Source organism: Molothrus ater, chromosome 2 (genome assembly GCF_012460135.2).
Source record: "Molothrus ater isolate BHLD 08-10-18 breed brown headed cowbird chromosome 2, BPBGC_Mater_1.1, whole genome shotgun sequence".
Classification (NCBI taxonomy): Eukaryota; Metazoa; Chordata; class Aves; order Passeriformes; family Icteridae; genus Molothrus; species Molothrus ater.
In genome coordinates, this window is record NC_050479.2 from 29,415,393 (window position 1) to 29,437,051 (window position 21,659).

General features: G+C 37.4%; 1 long non-coding RNA gene across 2 annotated transcripts in view; it reads right to left on the bottom strand.

Annotated features, from left to right (window-relative positions):
• The window catches only part of LOC118689144 (uncharacterized), a 73,285-nt gene that overhangs the window by 34,099 nt on the left and 17,527 nt on the right, over window positions 1-21,659 (bottom strand). For both annotated transcript variants that reach the window (XR_008508228.1, XR_008508227.1), the window contains one exon: window positions 21,109-21,197. This is a non-coding gene — a long non-coding RNA (uncharacterized LOC118689144). The remainder of the gene's footprint in view (window positions 1-21,108; window positions 21,198-21,659) is intronic.

Below are 21,659 nucleotides of genomic sequence, written 5' to 3' on the forward strand. Positions count from 1 at the left end.
CTTTGTCTCCCCTCTTATCCAGTGTAGTTGGATTATTCCCCTAGGTCATGGAAGACCCATGATCAGATTGGCACGTTTGTCTGAGCAGACTGACATTCCTTCTGTCACATCTGTAAAAATCATGACATCATATGACATTTTAGGATGGGTTTCTCAACATGCTATGCTGTTAATGCTGTTCTCAATGACAACAGGAGCATCAATTCCAATCAAACAGAAGGCCACTGTGTTTCTTTTAGTGCTGCTTTCCCTCCTTGACCCAGTGGAGTTAAACAGCATCTCCTGCAGTGGTGGGGTTGAGTTTTTCTCTCTTCTACTTTCAAGTCACCTCAGACAGCTGAGCTATCTGAGCTACATGCTTTATCAGTTGGTAAAAAGCCAATGGCACTGCTTTTTGAATATTTCTAAATGTTTCTTCAGGCACAGTTAGTTCACACATTTGAAACTAAAGTTACAAACAGATCTGAGTTGCCAGAAATTTAATTTCTTCAGCAAATAAATTCTTTCCCCTCCCACAAAAGAAAAAAAAGTCACAGCACTACTCTGTTTCATCACTTTCATAGCTTTATGAAGAGAGTGGCTGAATTCATCAACGAAGCATGTTGGAAACAGATCCATCTAGGGGCCAAAAGTACAGCATTTTGGAGAAATAAACATAAATTACCTAAAAAGGTAGAGATAAGTCAAGAAATAGGCAGTATCTGTCAAGGAGTTTAGGATTACAGGTTGCCCATGAACTTGAAGAGGAAATTCAGTGCCTAAAGGAGACAACAAAATATTTAAGTCATCAATACATACAGAAGAACTAAAGACAGGTCTCAAAAAAAAAAAAAGGCTGCTACATGGTGGAAGACAATTTTTATTGAGAGGGTCCAAAGTCATGACTGAGGACAACAACATGGTAATTTGACTATTTGACTTTAAGAGGGAGCTAACTGTGGCACTCCTACCATAATGAAGAAGGCAGATTATGGGGACTTCAGAGAAATGAATTCTCAAATATATGACCTATCCTGACAATTATAAGACTAAGTAGGCAACCCTAGGAAATAAAGAATTCAAAAATAAGAAGTTCTGATACTGCATTTTAATTCATCTCTTCCCACTTTGGAGCCTGACAAAAAATGCATTATTAGAAATAAATAAAAGCAGGGAATGAAATGGCTTCTGAGAATAAACTGTAATTTATAGAAGGAAAGTAAAATGTCTTCTCTTCTATTTAAAAACTCCTGCAAACCAGAAATGCACAGAGTGAATGGATTTTGAGATATTCTTAGTGAAAGTAGAAAGTCACTAACACATCTGTAATTGCCAGGGGGCCTGTTCTTCATAAAAATTTATATTCTCAGGATGCCCATGTCATCACAGCCTGTTACAAGCAAGTATTTTGCTCTTTTGCAAAACACCTGCTTAAATACACAACATAAGTGGCTGTATTAAAGTACTTATCTCTGAATATGTAGAGGGCTTCTTTTTGGGTATGTAAATATTCACTTAAAAGAAAATACAATAGAAGAGTGACAAAAAGTTTCCATTATGGCTCAAATTAAAAAAATACCACAGTACCCTAAAAGTTATTTTCTTTGATTCCTACTTTATAGCCCATCCTTCTAGAAGGAGTCAAAGGAGAAATATGTTGGAACTCAATTACCTGTGCAAGTGAACCATGTACAGATATTTGAAAATGGGTCCCTCTCACAGATATCCAGTGTGAACCAAGTGTGTGCCTCTCATCTATCATTAACATTATAAATTGCAGCATGCACATTTTTATGCTGGTGGAAGAAGCAAAAAATGATCAATAAGACTAAATGTGACTCAGTGACCAGTAAAATTTTTTTGTGGTCACTCAAATAGTTCTCTTTGCTTTTCCTCTCTTAAGCGAGTGAATGGAGGTCAAGCAGCTACACCTCAGTCAGATACACTTTGGTTTACCTGGATGAAGCACCAATAGATGAACCTTGTAATTTTGGGGCATTGCTATAAAAGTGCCAGACATCATTAAAAGGGAAACAAAAGATTGGGGTATCACTAAAACTTGTTTCCACTTGGCATCAAACACCTGTGGAAACCACATGGTTTAAAAGGCAGACCAACAACTTTCTCCAAATATCTCAAAACATTTGACCTCCTCCAAATATCTCCAAAGTCAAACATCTGCTGATCCTACAGGCCAATGAAGGCAGGAGTCAGCAGGTAGATACTATTAAATGCCAGCATCTCAGACAACTTTTTCTGCAGGTGTTCCAATCCTTATCCAATATGGAAGAGAAACAATGGCTTATTCTTCAAAGAAAAAAAAATAAAAGAAAGAGGACAACTAGAGGGATATGCTCTTTGAAAAAAAAAAAAAGAAATTTCTTACTCAGACAATTCCTCACAATTTCTAGCAATTTCAAGGTGTGTACAGATATCATGAAACCTTTAACAACATCTCAGACAGTTATTGAAGGACTCTTATTTATAAACCTGCAGTAATGCTCTTCCTTGTCAAATTGCTTACTCATGTCTTCTATATATCTGTATATCTATGTAGATATTGTTCTTGCAATAACACTGCATCAAGTAATTATTAGTCTCATACTAAAAAGATTTTTTTTCTTGTGTCATTATAATTTATTTTATTGATATATTCCTGACTTGAAATGGCACATTTTCACTAGAATTTTCCAGCTGTATTCATGTGTCCTTAATATAGTTCCCGTTGTTTCAGAGTAGCTTCTCCTTATTGACTTGTTCGCATAATATTTTTGAAAAGGTGCTCTACTACTAAAGATTGGAATCTTTTTTAGGATCTACACACTTTCATTTCTGCATAGGAATCTCTGATCTATATTTACAGTAGCTTTATAATTTAACAGATGTTTGGACAGTTACAGTCCCCTCTGGGACAGTAGTGTGTGGTTTTGAACTACTCCAGAGTTGTTCTATGAATATTTTTCCTCACTCTCTTATAGTCCTGGGGGTCTGTAACAGATGCTAATTGCAGTTTCTTCTTTGTTTTTTGATAACCTAGTCTTACCCAAATTATTCCACTGCTGCCCTCATCATTATTGAATTGTATCTTACTGATTTTCAAGGTTTCAAGCAATAGATAAGACCACATTATCTACAGCTTATACACACACAGCATAGCTTAAGTTTCATATGTGCATATGGAGATGGTGAGAGCATTCAAGAAATAGGGGCTTTTGGCAGAGAACATCCCACACCTCCTGTCCTTTCAGAAATATGCCTTGGAATAATTAGCAGCTCCATCTCAACTTCCCAATTTGCCACAATGCTCTCAGATATTATGCTGCTGCTCCACAGTTTTCAGAGGGGCTTATCATGCTGCATGCAGATCTGTTCTCTAAATCAAATGCTTTAAGACATTAATAGCATGACCTTGAAGCATTTTTAAACAGTTTATCTTGTGTGAAGTTTGCCGACTTGTACAGGTGAAGATGCTGCATTGTGTAACGGCACACATTGTGTCCCCATGTTCACCATGCACTGCATGTTGCCTGGGACCCTGCCAGAGTAGTCAGTTTCCTTGGTTCAGAGAGAATGGAAACCTTTCACAAATAAGAGCCATAATAAATGCTCAGGTTGCACTTCATCTCTTAGTTCAGCGGAGGCAGAAGGCAAAAACTATTTTGATAAAGTAGCAAATATGCCAATTCCAGAACTTAGGACTCCAGTGAAGAATGAAGAAGCAGACAATGCTCTCTATTTATAGTAAATTTTGCCTGAATCCCTTCTTTGTACACAACAGCCATGGTCTTTCATGCAGAACCACTGTAGATGGACAGCTGTGTGTCTAAACATCTGTGATGAACAGAACTCAGATGGGAGCTTAAAAAAAGAGAAAACGGCATCAACATATTCATAAGTTGGTGTGTGAACAATGAAAGCACATATTGTAGGTCTGAAGGAAAAAGGCAGAATCAGCTTTTAAAAAAACCTACAAAATTCTCTAAGAAATTCTTTTTGCAGATGTCAGCATAAGCTTTTTTGCCTGATTTAGTGTAGCAGTAAACTCAGGAAGAGGACTAAAGAAATTGCTTTGACCAACCAGGAGTTTCAAGGAAGTACCTATAAATCTGAAAATCAAAATTTGATCATAACTTGATCCAGAAGAATTATATCACCTCAAAAAAGAAAATAAAAGGAAAAAAAAAAAAAAAAAAGAAAGTAAAGTGAATCAGCTCTGACTTGATTGTGTATATTAAACAAGATCAGCCTAAAACTGAAGGCATGCAGATAATAATCTCTCCCTCCCGAGGTTCCACCGGTGTCTTTTATGGACTTTCCATTTGTGAATAAGGTAAGTTAAATGCTTTAAAAAATTAATAAAACAAAATTAAATAGCCTATATTTTTGATCAGACATCAGCCTGAGTATCAGGCTTTGTTGGCCTCACTTGTACTCATGCTAACTTAATTTTTAAGTAGCTCTAATAATAACTGGCAGAAGTGATAACATATGACTTGAAGGATGTTATCTGGACCTCTGTTCTGCAGAGAATTATAATGAGCATATAGAATGTATGCTTCACCTGAATTTGATCCCTCTTGTTCATTTAACTGTTTACATGGTTTCTAAATCTAATATAATTTTCTTTACATTAAAATATATTGCCAAAGTAAGAAGAAGCTGTCTTCTCCTTGTCTTTCTTTAACGAATAATGAGTGATGCTCTAAGTAAAAATAAAAGACCCTTGTCTTTCAAGCTTCCCTTTCTCTGTTCATAAGCAGTTTCCTGGAATACCTAGTCTCTCCTGAGAGAGACCAGAACCCCACTAGACAATATTTTCCTTATAGGAATTTCCAACAGTCTTCAGTGGTTTTGACATGTGCAAAAATGACGGGATACTGCAGACTCCAGCACAGGCATACATTTGAAGAATACATTGCACCAAACTGCATATGCCAGTTCATTGCGCAGTTTCCACTGCACTGGATATCTGCTGTCTCTTTTGCTGTAGTTTCTCACATGCAAGAACAAGTAACAGCTTCTAGAGTAGAAAAATCTAAAACTTTATTACCTGAAAGGCAGGGTATTATAATTTTTGCTATTAAAAATTGCATGCTTCTTTTCAATAATCAAAAAATCCAAGCTCACAGTACAAAAGAATTCTGCCTTATAAACTCGTGCTGCGGAATTGACCTTAACATTTGAGAAAGGCACAAAATCATTGTTTCCAACCTTTTAACTTTCCCTAAATGAAAAAGGGGTTATCACAGGGTGGTAACTGTGAGTTATCTGTGAACAGACTCATTTTCTCAAACATATTTGTTATTCAAAATTAATGTATAAATTTCTGTGAGTGATTCCTAGCTTGATCACCAGTATGAGGCAGTCTATTGTAGAACAAAATAATGATGGGACATGGAGCTCATACATTACGTATCAGAGTCCCTAAGCAGTAATCTCAGCTCCAATACAAGCTCCAAAGTTACTTACTCTTATCTTCTTGCCTTTTGGGATTGAGACAGTCTTGATCGATAAGAGATTTTAAATAAAATATAATAGAGTAGTAGTCCATTTTCACAGACAGAAAAAGGAAATCTGGCAAATGACAATAAAGAAGATATGCCAGAAAATCATTCCTTCGTTAGCTACTGCTGGGATCTAAAGCCTTTCCTTGTTCCACTTCTTCTTGACAAATGCTGATATGATCCAAGTGTTTCTTAGACTGTCCTGGGAATCACCAAGGATGGAGAAAGGACTGCCTATAAAACCTGTAGAACTATCTTTTCTGGAAGTGGTCTGAGAGGGGAAATATTCTGAGTCCCATGTTAGGGAAGCCACTGCTATGAAAAGATTTCAGTCAGAGTTCAGGGCTGGGCTCCAGACAGCACAACCGCACATTGCATGCTTTGGGCAGAAGCCTGAGTCCCTCTTCTCTCTTATCAAATATACATCTGCCCTTGCTTGAACATGGGGACAAAAACCTCTTTTCATTGATAAGCTTTATTTCACATCATCCACACTCAAAACTGAAACAGAGGAAAGTGGGCCTCTCTATTTATATCCATCTTGCAGTGGACTCAGTCTGAAGCACAGGATGGTCTCTGCTGTATAATACTGTGCCCTGCCTTGGAAGTTTCCATAAAATGACCAGACAAGACCCTAAAAAACTTGGTTAGCCTTGCTTTGGTCAGAAGGTCATACTGCAGACCTCCAGAAGTTCCTTCCAACTTCCTTTGACTCTCATCCACACTGGTCTTGTGACCAGTAGCAAAGATTTTTGTTGGATACTGTTGAGATTCAGAAGAACACTTGCCTTTAAGAGGTAAAATTAATGGCTATGGCAAATTGATAGCTGTTTAGCTATATTAAAGCATGACAGACTTAGAACAAACATAAATAGGAATTCAAAATTATAAACATGGATGTAACTGCAAATTTACACATTCATTGTGCTGGAATTAGATGGTATCTTTTTTCAGTGAGATGCACTGACTTTTCTTAGACAGGGGAATGGTGCAGATGAATAGATCTAGTCTCAAAGAAATCATTAAATCACAAAATGATGACAAGCTGCTGATCTCATCCAGGTGCCTGAAACTTGTTTGTGATTCTGGAGTTTCTGAAGTGAGGAGGGAGATCAACAAGCAATCAGCAAGTATTAATACCCTAGACCTTGCTTAGAACAGTCTCTACAGACATGTTCATGAGAGGTAAATTTTAACTAGAATAAAAAAAAAGTTATATTAATATGATAAAGCAATGGAGGCATCACTATTTAAGAAGAAACACCAAGATAAAATGATTGAACAATAGGAGAAGGACTATGGGTCTTATTCATAAATCTAACAGCAGACAAACAAAAAAAAGGAGGAATAAAACCCCATTTATTTAAGGCAAAGCATAAGAATAAGAAAACACAGTTATAAACCAAGATAAGTAATTTTAATCTGGAAACTACCATGCTTCTCTTTGCTACAGAAATCAGCTAACACTGAACATTTTCACACATTCATGGAATATTTGAATGATTTAAAAGGGATCTGTGAGGACCATTGAGTTGAAGTCCTGGCCCTGCACAAGACCACGTTCAAAAGTCACACCATGTGCCTGTGAGCACTGTGCAAATGCCTCTTGAACTCTGTCATGCTTGGGGCAGTGGCCACTTCCCTGGGAAGCCTGTTCTAGTGCCCAAACATATTTTGGGTGAAGAAACGTTTTGTAATATCCAACCTAAACCTCTCCTGACTCTGTTTCAGGCCATTCCCTTGGGTCCTGTCACTGGTCACCACAGAGAAGAGATCAATGTCTGCCACCTCCATTCTCCTTGTGAGGAAGATATAAACTTTGATGGGGTCCCTCCACAGTCTCCTCTTCTCCAGGCTGAACAGACTGAGTGACCTCAGCTGCTCCTCATACAATTTTCTCCCAAGGCCCTTTACCATCTTCCTTGCTCTCCTTTGGACACTCTCTAATGAGCTAATTTCTTATATTGAGGTGACCAAAACTGCACATGGGACTCAAGGTGAGGCTGCACCAGTGCAGAACAGAGTATTGGGCAAGAGCTGTAAGGGGTAGTCTAAACACAGGGTTTGATAGCCATCTCAGTGAAATTGCATTATGATGTTGCTTATCATAAGAGCATTGAAATCAACAATCCAATACTCCACTGCTAATCCTATGCTCTTCCTGACAGACTGCAGTCTTGAGGATCAAAAGAGATTACCTCTTTTCTTAGCTGACTCTAGAAACAGAGACTCTCTAAACATGGAATTTCATTTCAGGACCAGTGTGGGCCTCTATATTTGTATCCATCTTGCAAGCAAATGAGAGGGAAGATAGGAAAAACAAGTTAATAGGTAAAGAAATGCACACAAGATACCAAATCTCAAAGTTTCCTGAGTAGGACACTTTCAAGAATTGCTAGTATCACACAATCACAAACGAAAAAAAAGTTATTTTCATTATTTCCACACACAGCAGATTCTGTAATAGAAAATGCTTATTCCTTTTGCAAAAGATTCTGGTCAGTAAATCCTTTGCATTCCCTACTCTTTCTACTGTTATGCATGCTTTACTGAGAAATGGAAGTGAACATGGTATTTAAAATACAAAAACTTTAAAAAAATGAAATAAAATTTGACTAACATTTTTTCCACTCCTACTTTTTGGAGTTGTTTCTCATTCATGAATAAAAGGTAAGATTATAGGAAGGATGTCAATATTTTATTTATCTCCAAGAACAACGAACCTGTAATTAGGTGCAAAACACACAAAAATTCTGTACAAATAAAAATTATAATGGTAAGAGAGTTGAACAGAAAAATATTTGGATCTTCAAAGTATCAAGTGTGAAGAACCAACCACAGGAGTTGTTTTCTTATTTGATTTTTAAAAATTTTCTTTTTAGAAATGCAGTAGTCCATTTATCTAAAGTTAAGTCAGAAGAGAAAACAGCAATCATCTGCAAGTTTACTTGAATCTTCTAAATTTCTCTGTTGTGCTGAAAGAAGAGGAGTCCAGACAATGAAGTATGGATTTACATGTGGATCCATCAAAGCTTAGCTTGATTTGGAACAGCAAAAGAAGCTCAGTTTGATCTTCTAGTAAAGAAAAGAGGACACTTGTGCAGAAACATTTTAGCTTAGTGAAAGAGCCATAAAAAGTTACAAAAGATAAACTATGTGCCACACCTGCTAGTTTATGATTCAACAAATGGAATCATGTTGGGACTAGGTTTTTCACCCATATCTTTGAGCAAGGTGCATCTAATCCAAACTTGACCATTAGGGTCAAGGCAGGATCAAGCCTTGTTTGTCTTAAGAACTAAGATTGCTGTTGGTTCTCTTTAGAGATAATGCACTTTCAGTTCACGTAATCTAAGTATTTGCACAGGAATAAGTATTGTGGTAGACCACCAAATATTCTCCAGTGCCTATAGAGTCAAGAGACCTAGTTTAAACACAGTGTTGAGATGCTGCCTCAGTGCCCTAAGGTTCCTGTGAAACAAACAATCTACTATCCCAAAAATCACTTAGCAGCATACAGTCTTTCATCCAATATTTGTCTTCACACGCTGTTCAGCACACTAAATGTTCAGAGCTTTTTCCTGATAAAGGCAGGGCAAAATTACAGTTGCTATTGCCACACATTTTAAGTGTCGTTTTTGCAGTTAAATGAGGTAACATTGTCTAAGTCAAAACTAAGACATGACAGGAGAGATGCTCACAGGAACACAAAAAAACTCATGTCATACAAAATAACTCCAACAACAGTGGAGCTGAAAAGAATTTCTACAAAACAAAAACTGAAAGGCAGTTTAAAATTTCTCTTGTTAAAGCAACCTGTAACTTTGATATACGAAGAGGAAGTCTGAAACATAATGAATCAGAGATCTGTTTCTCTTGATCTGAAGGTCAATTAAAAAAATTAAGCTGCTGGCACATAAGTGGTATACAGAAACCAATTTATAGGAGTCTTCAAGATCAAATGTCCACCTTGGTTTCAAGCACCCTCAAAAATTACTGATTTTCAGACTTCTATTGAACTCTTCTATTGTTTCTATTGAGCAAAACATATATAAGCTATATAAGTTCAAAATAACCAAGTAAATACCAATGAGCTTAAATATTGAATAATACATAGTAATACTTTCTGATTAAATAACCATTTTGTTCAGTGATTACATTCAGTTTCCCCAGTTGGTAATTATTGATTGCAGGATATAGTCATTTGTTTCTGCTAACCACTTGCCCTTGTAAGTGTAAACATCCAGGATGAGGCTTGCATTTGTCTATTTTCCATGGCACCAGGCTGCCATGCATGTTGGACAATGATCCATGGCATGGTAATGATAAACCTTTTGAAGCAAAATGAAGAGTTTGTGTTCCTGTTGATACTTGGGATCCCTTCTCTCTCCTTGCAGGCTAAGTTTTTATATGAATATTATAAGAATCATGAGTACAAAATCTTAATAACCGTGTAATAATTTTACATAAGTAATTTTATATTTCAGCATTTTGCACTTGTCATTTCCATGTACTTTAAAAACCAAAAGTTGCTCTTTCCAATTCTGTTGAGCCACTAAGACACCTTCTGTTAAAAAATAAGAAAAAAATAACAAGAAAAAATATGCAGATGTCTATTAAACGTGTTACAAACTTTGGGCGCACAGGTCTTTTTTAGATGCTTTTCTTTAAGGAATAAAAATTCAGTAAGTTGTTGTTTCGTGTGGATAACTAACTTGATTCCATGTCTCTAGTCATATGTTCAGTCAAACTTTGTCCTGAAACAACACTAGGCTGCTTTCAGTGGTTAAAAAGCATTCTCTTTTTTTTTTCCTTTTTTTTTTGTCCTTATGTTTTTAAACACAACAGCACAGGTCAGCAGTCCCCACTGTATACTTGCAGTGAGGGTAGTGTTGGGGTGTAGGAGCACACAGATATGCGCCCAGAGAGACTGGTGCAGACTCACAGCCCCTCAGTGAGGAGATCAGGCTTTCTGGAAGTTGAAGACATCTCTAAAGACATGTATGCAAGAAGTTATGCTTTGCTTTAGTTACAGTTGAGGTTGAAAAGTGATTCTGCAACTTTCTATCTCTCACTTTCTTCAAGACCCCTGGTTTTTTTTTCCAGAAAGTGTCACTACCTTTCAGTTAAATATGCTTTCCAGCCAAGATCAGATGAAATCTTTTGGTTCTTTCCATATTCTACTGCTTATTCTTTGGATAATTTTGTCCTTTCTTTGCACCTTCTGTCTCATATATTTAATGTTTCTGAATTGCTCTGAATTTCTAGCATGAAAGAATATTATACTGAAGTTAAAATTATTTCCTGTATATCATTTTCCCTTGTGAAGCTCTACCCATGCAGAATAAAATGAAAATAGTATGTATGCTTTCTTGTTCTTGACATGAAAAACCTATTTCTCAAGCACAACGGTGATTGATAAATATGATTAATAAAAAGGCTATATTTCATTTATTTTGAGTGATAGATTACCTAGTAAAAGTTTTCCATAAATAATACATTAAAAAGTCATAACACATAACATCTCATTAGCTGATGCTTCTAATTTTATGCCTATCTGAAATAGTACGCTGTCTCATTTTAAATCTCTAAATACATACGAAGTTGAAAGCTTCCTATAGGTTGTATTTTTTAACTGCTTTCCCAAACCTACACCAGAATTTAACAGTGACTGAAAAACAGTCATATTTAAATTAGCTAAAAACAGCAATTGATGATAATTTATAATCTTTAACAAATGCACCTGTTTTTAACTATTAAAATATATTCATCTTTAAAGTAACTAAGATTGATATTTTTCCAATACTAAATTTTTTGTTTCTAGTACTGATATTGCTTAGTTCTTCTTATTCAGGTCTATTTGGGCAATGTCTGCAGTATGTTTGTCTACACATTACCCTGAAATATGGATGGAAAATGAATCTTCATGCTGAGGAGTCCACAGTGAACTTTTTTTGACTGACAACTATCATTAAAACAGGTGGAGTGGTGATTGTTGTTATAAGACAAAGATCTATCTCATTTTTTTAACCAAATTGTAATTCACCTGACTTTGAACAAAATAATATTAACACTTTCAACAGAAACCTATTGCAGCCATTCCTTCAGAAAGGAATGAGATGCTTTCCTGGCCAGGGGGCCCTCAGTACCATCGTGGATCCAGGTGCCTCTGCCACATCCCTGTGTACTTTGAAGTCTCACCATTTGCCACAGATTGTTACCATATCCATCTTTTGCATGACATGGCCAGGACATAATCCTTGTTGAGTAGGGTATAATTAGCATTAATTTTAATTGCACTTGCATTATTCTGTGTGGCCTTGAGATATTTCCCTACTCATATCAATCCAGACTGTTGCTCCAAGGTTCATTCTGCCAGATTCATAGAGCTAATCCTCTCTCAACTTTGTATCCCTTCTTGGGCTTGTTATTGACCATCTAAATTTACACTCTCAGATTGCCTTACTGCCAAACTTGGGCTACTGTTTTATTTTAATTTATTACTGTTAAGGGACAAGAGTTGGTAAATCTCTGATGCAAACATTCACTCTCATTTGTTAAATTCATTGCAAGCACCAATGTGTTGTTTTCCAAGATGTTAATTTCATTTAGACTAAAAAGGATTTCTCTGGAAGAAGTATTTAAACTGATTCATTATTCAACTTTCAATTTCTCATTAAGTCACCTTCTGCAATATATCTTACAATCTTGATATGTTCACAGGGTCTACTATCACAGCAGGCTGACTGCTTCCTTGTGCTTGGTTATTTGTTTGAGTCTGTCTCTATTGTCCTCCCTGTCTCTGGGGCTAGGGCAGTCTGTCTGATCTTTGTGCACCACCTGGCACTGCAGAGCCCTCGTTCCTTTGGCACTGTGTAGATGCAAACAGTAAACAGCAACAGCCATGCAATGTTTCCAGAGGTCAGATCTAAACCATCAGCAGCTTCATGGCACAGTGCACCCTGTAGTTGCAGTACTCCAAATGTCAGGATTACAAACCTGGAAGCTCTGTAACATTTGTGGATCCGAGGGGTTGGATCCAGTCTGTAGAACACATGCATGTCGTACTTACTGAATATTAATTCTTGCTATAATTGAAATGAAGAATGCAACCACCATCTCTATCCCTCTCCCTCCCTCCAAAAACAAAACCCAATAACCCATTCTGCCCATAAATTGGAAATGTATCAGCACACTGAACTCTGTTCCATGTATCACTTAAATAGTTCCTGATCAGTACAATGAAAGCTATACATGCCCAACCACCTGTTTCTTTAAGGAGTATTATACTTCTACAGCAATAGACTTGACTCACAAATTTATAATCACACAGTTTTGAACTACTTAACATAAAATTTTAATAAAAACTACAGCATTTGTAAAGCATGTCAGCTTGAAATAAAGCTAGGTATTTCAATAACACCCAAGTGCCCTATTTAGCATTTTTTGAATTGAACGTTTATTTCAAAATTTCTTCCCAGAGTGAAATTGCTTTTAGAGAAAATCATTAATAAGGAAATCAAAATGAAATATTTAAATTGCATTGAATAAAATAATTTGGCCCAAAGCATTATGGGGAAAATTTCATCATTTTGTGAGCAAAAAATCTGCTTTTGTTAGTTTTTATTCTTCTGCAGTATAGAAATGATTTTTTCTACTTCGTTTTCATAATAGAATTTCCAAGAGAGATTTTCAGCCTTTAATCTAAAGTCTCATCTTTTTTGCTTTTTCTATAGTACCATATTTTATATAAAACACAATGTGCTGAATAGATTTCCCTGAGAGGTAATGCTAGTCTCATCCAAAAACCACAGAATACTCATTCTTTATTAATATTGATGTGACTATGTTGGGAATCTTGGTTATTTGGGGGAGTGGGACATGGAGGAATTGAAACAAGTTCATTAACTAAAATAGGAAGGGAAAGCATTCAATCTAGACTAAACAGAATTTTGATTTTTTTTTTTTTGACTAAACAGAAACAGAGTAAACAACTCAGAAATACTTTGTTTATATTTCTCCCTATCCAAAATCAGCTGTATTCATTTGGGCACTTCTACTTAAAAATTGAAAGAGTGAGCGCCTTTTTTTCAAAATTGCTAGAAGACACCTTTTCCCCATTAACTAAATATTTTAGATATTCTACACCTATGTACTATAACAAAACAATTTTAATTTCCTCTTCTACTTGAAGCTGCAGATATGCTCAGCTCCCAGGAGAAGGTCTACAAATGAGAATGGAAATTTTTCTAAGATACAGTGCCGGTAACAGCATTGATGATTAAGAAACCGTTCCAGGAGAAGGTGAAAAAAGTTAGGACCTCCCTCTGTGGGATAAAACATGGGTAAAAAAAAATGTCTTGCTGGTTCAAGAAGGTATAACCCTCCCTTCTCCACCAACACTGGCCAATATATAACCCTCTCTCCTTCACAGACACTGGCCAAGACTTTTTAGCACATAAGAATTAGATTTTGTTTTTCAGATAATTTACTGTCTAAGTGAAAAAAGCAGATGAAAGGAACAAGTCCTATGTCTTGCAAGTTGATGAGTGAACCTTCTCCATTGCAGGTTTATTTTGGGCACAGACACTCCCATTCTGGCAATTAAGAACTCCACATCTTCAGTCTGATGTGTTCAATATTCAGCATGAAAACTCTAATCTTGATATCCCCTCTGGTAGAATGATATAGTGGTACAAAATTACTGCAATGTCTATGAACTGTACTGGATTTGATTCTTCTAGAATGTACTCCCTGATTGAACTATAAATGGAGAGCAGCTAAGAGAGAGATTAATTAACTCTTCATTTCCTAACAAGGAAGATGTGTGATGTGAAGCTAAACATTTTCTGTAGAGAAATACATGCCAGGTGTTATTCTTCATCTTCTAAAAGGCAAATATAAATATATGTATGTCTTCCTAGGAAACAGTTCTCAAATAAAAAACAGGTATAAAATATATAGATTTTAACCATGGATCAGTTCTAAAAATTCATTATATATTTCTCTATTCAAGGGCAATAATATGTATGGCAAAATATACAAAGTAGAAATATTATGGGGAACATGAAGCCTGTAACTACCAGGCAAGAATTGATTTATATTACAGGTGAATGAACACTCTCACTTCTTTTCTGCTATGTTCTGAAACCTTCCCTTTAATTTAGTTCACTCTGTAATTTTATTTCTTAATCAGTTTTGAATTAAAGCATTTTAAATATCAGGGTCTGCTTTCACATCAAACAGATTGCTGTTCAACATCATTGTAAACAACCTGGACAGAAGAGTAAAGGGATACTAAGTAAGTTGGCAGATAATGCAAAGCTGAGAGGAGCTGTTGACTCCCTGGAAGGCAGAGAAGTCCTGAAGGAAGAGTTTAGACAAATTAGAGAGCTGGGCACCCACCAGTTATATGAAGTTTAACAAGGGCAAGTGCTGAATTCTGCACAGGGGATGGGACAACCCTGGGTGAATGGAGAGACTGGGGAGTGAGAGGCTGGAGAGCAGTGCCATGGAAAGGTCCTGGTGGATGGTAAGTTAACATGAACCAGCTTTGCCCTGGCAACCAGGAGGGCCAACCCTGTCCTGGGGGGCATCAGGCACAGCATGGCCAGCTGGGCAAGGGAGGGGATGAGGGATTGGGATGCCCTCATCTTGAGTCATGTGAACAGTTTTGGGTGCCACAATATAAAAAAGACATAAAGCTATTGGAGAGAATCCAAAAGAGGGACACAAGAATGGTGAAGGATAAGCTTATGAGGAGAAAATGAGGTCAATTGGCTTGCTCAGCCTGGAGGAGAGTGAGTGGAGACCTCATTGCAGTCTAAAGGCTCTTCATGAGGGAAAACCGAGGAATGGGCACTGATGTCTTCTCTGTGGTGACCAGTGACAGGACCCAAGGGAATGGCCTGAAGCAGTGTCAGGAGAGGTTTAGGTTGTCTATTAGAAAAAAGTTCTACACCCAGAGGAGGTTTGGGCACTAGAACAGGCTTCCCAGGGAAGTGGCCACAGCACCAAGCCTGACAGAGTTCAAGAAGCATTTGGACAATGTTCCCAGACACATGGTGTGATATTCTGGATGTCCTAGGATTTGGACTTGATGATCCTTATGGGTCCCTTCCAAGCCAGAATATTCTGTAGATCTGTGATTATTTTGTTCCTATATTGGATATTCATGGAAGATCTTAAACAGGCATTAAGTTGAACTAGATAGTTCAATTTGATATAAGAAGCAAGAAATTAAACAGCATGTCCTTCACCCAAGAGTTCTGAGGCAACTTAAATCTGAATTTACAGAACTTTTGGCTGCCATCTGTAAGCTACATTATGAAAGGTTACTGTGGCAGAAGACTGACAGATTGCCAATGCACCTCCCATCTCAAAAAGGTCTCAAGAAATGATCCTAGGAAAGTCAGGATTCCATCCCTACTTAAAAAAAAGGAAGAAAAAAAAGAAGAAAAAGAGGTTGTTACAAAGGAAATAGCTTGATTTCTGTAAAGAAAGTGCTACCTTGCTACCCTACTGTGCTGACAATATCAGCAGAAATGTGGATGTACTTGCATTTTCAAAGTCCTTGTCACTAAAGTTTATTAAAGAAATTAAACTGTGGCAGGATTGGTAGAGGGGGTGTTTTATGGATTAAAAGCTGATTAAAGGATAGGAAGAAAATGTCCTAACATAGACCTTTATAGACCAAATGTTCTTTAATTTTCTAGATGGAAGACAGTAGGATGTTGTCCCATCAACTGATGCTTGTGCTGCTCTTTTCCAGCATAAATCATCAGTGGTCTGGGAAAGGGTGTGAACACTAAAATCTCCAACTTTACAGACCATACAAATTTTTCCTTTTTTTTTTTTTTTCTTTTTTTGTCTTGAGCTGTGCAAATGTTGAGGACTGCAAACACTTCCCTCAAAAATGAGTGGCCAGAAGGGTGGCAGTTGGACTTTAGTGGCTAAATATAAGGTAATGCATCTGGGGAATGCCAATGAAGTCTACACAATTCTGCATTCAGAACTGGTGGTTTCAGCTCAGGAAATACATGTTGGATCCTCCATAAAGAGTTCTCTGAAAGCATTGGCTTGATGTGCAACAGAAGCCAAAGACAATGACAATGGGAATTCAGCAGTGAATAGTTTAAATAAGGCTTTTTATTTTTTTAGATTAAAAAAAATTAAACTGGTGTATCTATCAAAAATGAGAGAATTTATTTAAAGGATAATCAGAAACAATATCAACATTTTTGGGTTTGGGAGTTTTTCCCTTTTTATTGTTGTTTCTGGATTATTTTTCTCATTCAAATTTTAGCTTTCTTTAATGTTTTGAGTTATTCTTCTAGCAAAAGACCTCATTCTAGCTCTCTTACAACAGACCTTCAGAAATATAAGCAAATATATAAAAAAAGAAAGTCAGCACATTAAAGAATCCTAAAGTGAAGTAAGAACAAAAAGTTTCTCATACCCACGAATAAAGTAGAGTCCTTCAACTGCATTTCCCAATGAAAAAAGTAAATAGTGAAGACTGTTCTACTATCTTCCACACGGGTCTGTGGTAAAGCCAAGGAGATGGTAGGGAAGATCAGAGTGGTTGATGACAAAGCAGAAAGCAAAATATGGGGCAGCCCTGTTTATTTTGAGGGTAAATGCTGCATCGAGGCACAACATGATTTAGACAGTCACACTTGGAATAGCTGGGAAGCAATCCACAGCAGAAGTTGTATTTAACTTAATTCTGAAACAAGCCTTATCTCAAAAAATTTGACATCAAATACTTATGGTAAAAGAGTAAGCATACCATGTTCAAACTGAATAAATGTAAATTCAAAAAACACAGTCAAAATTCATTAGAATGGTATTTATATTATATAGGAGCACAAAATAAAAATTAGAGAAGTAAAATACAGGTGGTGGATGGTCTAAGACATTAAAGACATAATGTTATAGTAAATATAAATAAAAATTAATATTATCTACTAAAATAAAAGATTCTGTACAAGATTGCACACACAAAGAGAAAAAAAATCTATAATGAACGAAATAACAGCTATTCTTTGTCAGTAATTCAATTATAGCATTATCAGATGGTAAGAAGATGTAAGATGCTCTACTTTCTTGCAGCATTCTATGGAATGATATTAAAATGCTTTAATTTTTCAATTATTCAAAAGTAGAAGCATTGTTCAAATTAATAAAAAAACAAAACAAACTTGAAGCCTCCTTAAAAGTTAAGACAATCCAAATGGTTTTTATAAATAGCTTCCCAACTGCCTAAAAATAATAAGACTTTTTCCAACAGTAGGAGGAAGAAATTTGGCATCAAAATGACCTCTGTACAAAAGAAATGTAAAGTGGCAGTTGAATTTTTCAAAAGAATTTGGGGATGTTTGTGGAAATTAGAATCATCAAACTTGACTCCCATAAAGGAAAATCAGAGGGAAGGGAAGGGAAGGGAAGGGAAGGGAAGGGAAGGGAAGGGAAGGGAAGGGAAGGGAAGGGAAGGGAAGGGAAGGGAAGGGAAGGGAAGGGAAGGGAAGGGAAGGGAAGGGAAGGGAAGGGAAGGGAAGGGAAGGGAAGGGAAGGGAAGGGAAGGGAAGGGAAGGGAAGGGAAGGGAAGGGAAGGGAAGGGAAGGGAAGGGAAGGGAAGGGAAGGGAAGGGAAGGGAAGGGAAGGGAAGGGAAGGGAAGGGAAGGGAAGGGAAGGGAAGGGAAGGGAAGGGAAGGGAAGGGAAGGGAAGGGAAGGGAAGGGAAGGGAAGGGAAGGGAAGGGAAGGGAAGGGAAGGGAAGGGAAGGGAAGGGAAGGGAAGGGAAGGGAAGGGAAGGGAAGGGAAGGGAAGGGAAGGGAAGGGAAGGGAAGGGAAGGGAAGGGAAGGGAAGGGAAGGGAAGGGAAGGGAAGGGAAGGGAAGGGAAGGGAAGGGAAGGGAAGGGAAAAAGAGGGGGAAATAATGGCTCTCAGAAGCTACTGATGATCCTGCAGATGTCAGTGATAATGTGCAAGGGTGTGTATTGCTCTATAGCTATCTCTAGCTCCTCAAATTTCTCTGTAGAAGAAATTTGTGGTGTTATCACTGGGCACTTGACATATTTTTGTACTCCTTGGCTTCCTCCACCAGCCTCCACTAGAAACAGGGGTTAGAAAGCTTTGTTTGGAGCTGGTACAGCTATTCCTATGCTTGCTCGTGACTGTTCTTTCTTGCTGTCTCCTGTCTCTACCAGAGAAAATTTATGATCATGGTTGGCCATAGCTCAATCCTTGCCCTCCCACATGAGTATAAACAATGTCATCTGCACTGATATCTGCAGCAGACAACCCTCAGGGGCTGTGTGCAATCTCTGCTGGTACCCCCTCAAGCAATTTCTGTTCTGTATGGCATTGTCAGCCACTGATAGCACCCAAACAGGGTCCAGAAAGTTGTCAAGTAACTGTTTGCTGTATCCAGTTTTGCTTGCCAGAAGCCATCTCTGGCATCCATGACTGAAAAGACTATTGTGTTCACTTGATTTGGCAATATTTCAGTGACTGTTGGCAGGGAACAGTATAAGCACTTTAGTATGCTATTGAGGTCCTTTGGATTGATGCAGATCATCAGTTTGCCTGTCTTTCTAACTGCCACCATACTGCTGATCCAGTCAATTGGCCTTGCAACTTTTTTCAGCCACCTTGTTCCATGACAGTTTTAACTTTCACCTTGAGCTCTGCTTCAAGTGGCAGCACTAGCATTTTATATATAGCTGATGCCACATCATCTTAACCTTGCAGACCTTAAAAGCACTCATTATCCAGAAACCTGATCCCTTGACCAGAGACTATCTTTTAATAGTCAGAAAAGTAATATTTCATATGTTTCTCTCACCCTCAGTTAGCTCTGTGATGCTCTGACTTTGCAATAAACAGTCCTATGTCCCAGTACATTCTCCACCAGACAATAGATTTCTGCATCCATCCTACTGCAGGAAAGAGATGAGCCTTATCTTTATTTACATGTGAGAATTTCACAGGTTTAATACGATCCCACTCTAAAAAAAAAATCCAAATTGTTTTATTTTTTAGAAAATCTGCATCCCAGCTTCACCACAGAATCACATTCCTTTCAGTGAAAGCTTTCCTTTGCCAGTTGCTTGTCATTTCTCATATTCAGTTTCTGAACCACATTATTTTCTTGTTACTGCCATTGCACCTACTTACTCTATATTATTCAGACCAGCTTCGTCACAGGTGCTCACTTTTCTCTTTTCAAGCACTTATGCAAATTAAATCACCAGTGTAATTTAGAATCCCTTCACTTGCATGTATGTCATCCAAAAATTGTCTCATCCAAGTTCCAACTACACACAGGGTGACACCACCACTTGCTCTTAAGCAGGACTTTTAAACACTAGACCTCACACTTTTGTAACAAAAGAGGTCAATATCATTATCACAGTTTTATAAGGGTGCTGTGTAGGGGTGAAGTGACTCGCTCAAGGTCATCTAACAGCTTGGTGAGAGCAGAACTTAGGTCTTGTGAGTTCCAGTCTAGTGCTTTATCCAGCAAGAAACCCTGACTGTGCTGAAGTCTGAGGTCTCCCTGTCCTTGGCCTGTTCTATTAAAACGCTGCACTGGCATTCATATAAACCATTTACAAAGGGTAACATCCATTTGTTCTGCATCAAAAAGCAAGAGAGATTGACACATACATAATCTTTTCCTATGTGTGATGGATTGATCCTTGACTTAGGATCATTTCAGTTGCCTCTTTGTAGTCTCTCCATTACAACAAGAATTTCCCAGGCTTTCTATGCAAGATGAGAATGGAAAGCTGTTAAACAACCATTTTCTCTTTCTTCCTCAGGAAACTTTTTACTGCCAATCCAAATTTGCAACACCTGCGGTGTTGAAAATGAAGACTTAAAGGCGTTCACTCTACATTTATGTTTGTCAAACAGTGATTTAAAAACACAAAAATTCATACAGCATTTTTTAAAACACTTTCCAGAGAATTTTTCTTTTCTTTTTTTTTTTTCTCCCAAAATAACATCATGTCTAAGCACAGTGAATAATCCTCATACACAGGTTTACCTAGATTTTTGTGACATATTGGGATAAAAATTTCTGAGGACATTTGTGCCACATTTGTGTCCATCGATGGCTTCTTGGTAGAATTTCAAGAGTACAAAATAGGCCACCTTTGTACTGAAAAACCCTAATAATACTTTGGATTTGGAATATGTGGTGTTTTGAAAACATCCTTTCATTGACACATGCTGCTTGTGTTTGACAAGAACTTTACTGAAATGCTGAGGAGGGGATGCTTGCTGACCTTATAGGCAGCATACAAGAATCTCAGACTGATTTACACACTGCTTCCCTTGTTCAGGTGCTGCCTGAAATAGCAAAGAGGTGTTCCTTCTGTCATTTGGACCATGTCAGTTTGCAGTATTCCCGCTTACAGGCACACTGCCGGATTTCTGGTGTTTCCAAGCTGGGCTGGCCCTTAAAAGATTTAAACCCAGGCCAGAAGGAAAGAATGCATATCAATGTGGTCTCATACAATAAAAGACTCAATTCACCACTGAGCCTCCCCAGAGTTTAGCAGGAATTCCTTGGATTTTGTGCAAACAAATGACAAACCTAGAAGATGCACACAAACCTTTTCCTGATGTGAGAAGAAGCAGCACTGCTGCAAAGCGCACGGACTTCAGCAGAATTCATAGCCCACCGCAGACCACAGCATGCCACCTATGTACATGAACAGGAACTGATTAATGGGCTGTCACTTTATTTGTTGACTGCTGAATTATTTATACTTATAAAGTGTTTAATAATTTAGAGCTGGTATCTTAACAAATTACAGCTGAAAGTGACAAGGGGAAGGTGGCACAAGAGTCTCACTTGAGATCAATGTCCTTGTTCTCAGGGCACTTTGGAACATGATTTCTGCTGACTGTCATCAGCAAAAAAAGGAAGGGGGAAGTATGTTGATTTGATATTACGTGTTAAATAGAGAGAACTGCATATTTCAGTAATCAAAGGAAAAAAGTTGCTTTAAACCAAAAAGAACATGAAATTACTCTGAAGAAATCTACATTTCCATATGAAATGAAAATCATTGTCTTAAAAAAAAAAGACTAAATAAAAGCTAATTACAGTGTTTGTTTTTAAAATTTTGTCTCAAAGCATTTTATCCATCTTTTCTTGCCA